Source organism: Paroedura picta, chromosome 4, assembly GCF_049243985.1.
Source record: "Paroedura picta isolate Pp20150507F chromosome 4, Ppicta_v3.0, whole genome shotgun sequence".
Classification (NCBI taxonomy): Eukaryota; Metazoa; Chordata; class Lepidosauria; order Squamata; family Gekkonidae; genus Paroedura; species Paroedura picta.
The window spans coordinates 61,828,862-61,830,975 of record NC_135372.1 but is presented as its reverse complement, the minus strand read 5'-3'; positions in this window follow the sequence as shown (position 1 = coordinate 61,830,975).

The following is a 2,114-nucleotide window of genomic DNA, read 5'->3' as shown; positions in this document are numbered from 1 at the left end:
CAAAACTCATGGCTCTGCAAGCCACAGCTTCCAGATAGCCTTAGTGCAGGGGGCCCAACTTAGAAGAGCCTGTGGGCATGGCCAGTTTATCCATGTAGCACCTGTAGGATGTGCTACGGATCTTGCACTTCCAGGGGACCCAAACGTTGCCCTCCACCCATGGTTCAGGGACAGAGCTTCTCTCCTCCCTCCTTTCCCATATTTAAGGAATATACCCCTTTCCATTGTAGGGGCCCCCTCTGCCCTCAGTCTGGCTGCTCCCACTGCAATTGGACTCTGCTAGGGTCCCATGAATCCTTAAACTGGCTCTGGTGCCATGGGCCCTGCAAATCCTTAAACCACTCCTGCCTGTGGGTAGTTCGTCAACTGAGAAAGAATATTGAACACCTGAACAAAATGGCTGCTAATGGGGGCAGGATCAGCTCTTTGTTTTCCATTTCCAAAGAAAGGAGCAAATTTGTTCCCTACATGGCTACAAGGAGAGGTTGCCAAGCCCAGAGACGTAAAGTCTGTGTCTGTAGCCAAGTTCATGACTGTGGTATGAGCTCAATGTTTTGTTAGTCAGTTCACTGCTAGGATGTGACTTAATCCAGATTTTTATTCTGTTCCATTCAAGATCTTTTGGATCCCCTTCCGCCGAAATCTCAAGGGGCAAGCGGGTGCTCGGGAACAGACTGAAAAGAACCATGGCACCCACGCAAGCCACACAAGGGCTTTGGTGAAATGACCAAGATTTCAAACAAGAGCAGTGCTTTTCATGTCATACCTTTACTTTTGTTTCATGTTCATATGTTGGGATGATAATGTAATCGGAACATATCCACTGCTGCTGGAGTTCTGATTGTGAGATTTGCTAAGGTTTTAGTGCCAAGTTTCCAAATGGCGAATCAGTCAAAGTGAAGTCAAAGTGATCTGGTAAAGGCCAGGACCCTTCAGGCTATTTCTCCTGAGCTATGCCTAGTCCTTGTGGTATAGAGAGATGGGTCCACAGTGTTCTCCCCACCATAGCAATGCGGCATTTGCAAATGCATTTTCAATGGCTATCTGAGAAATTGCTCATGGCTTATTATTTTCTCATTCCCTGCCCTTCCCCCCTTTCCTTTCCCTGCAGCTGACATACAATGTTAGTTAGTATTTGCTGCCTTATTCCTAGTTCCAAAGGTTTCCCTGCTGGCCCCAGTTGTACGTGAACTTTCTGATACCACATCCCCACCCCCACTATGTTTCATGCCTGCTGATCTAGTGGGCTCCCTTGTGAAGGCAGGTTTCCCCAGCTGAAAAGCTGTGCCTCTCTCCTGTGGCATTCTGCATAGCCATTTGGAGTCCCAGATGTAGGAAATGAAATAATCCACGCTCATACAGTCATGAAAGTGCCCATCTGGCACACAGGAACATCACGCAGTGGAAGCACACAAGCGTGAGCTCACTTTTGTTATGGCATTTCATAAACAGAGAGACAGTGAGGAAGGCTTTTTGGACAATAACAATCATCTTCATCACTTGTTTAAAAATGAGAGAATTGCAGGGGAGGGCAGAAGGGAGAAAAACCTGCAAAACAAATTACTTATAACTTTCACTCTGAGGGGGTCTAAGGGAAAAAGGGTTTGGCTTTTTAAAAAAGTATACAGCCTGGAGTTAGGCTGCATATATATTTTTTGTTATGCCTCTCTGTGTCTGTTGATAATGAAAGCCTTGCCATTTCAATCTTAGAAGAAAGCATTTTTGAAAAGTCACATTCCACATGTCGGCTAGTTGCACAGAGAAACAAGGAGAACAACCTGTTGGTTGAATGAAACTGCCTAGAAGGGTGGGAGTTTCAGAAGGGAAGAATAAGTTATAATTGCTAGGTAGAAAGGAAAGGGTGTTTTGTACCTACTTAAAGATATACTTGCTTCATCAAATGCTCTTGGTCTGAAATCTGTCTCTGGGTCAAAACCCTGCAAGAGCCTTCTCCAGGAACCCCTGTTTAGGGTTGCCAACTCTGGGTTGGGAAACATTTGGAAAATTGGGGGGGGTGGAGCCTGGAGAAGGAAAGGGGCCACAGCAGGATATGGTATCATAAAGTCCACCCCTCCAGAACAGGCATTTTCTCCAAGGGACTAGGGGCACCTGAC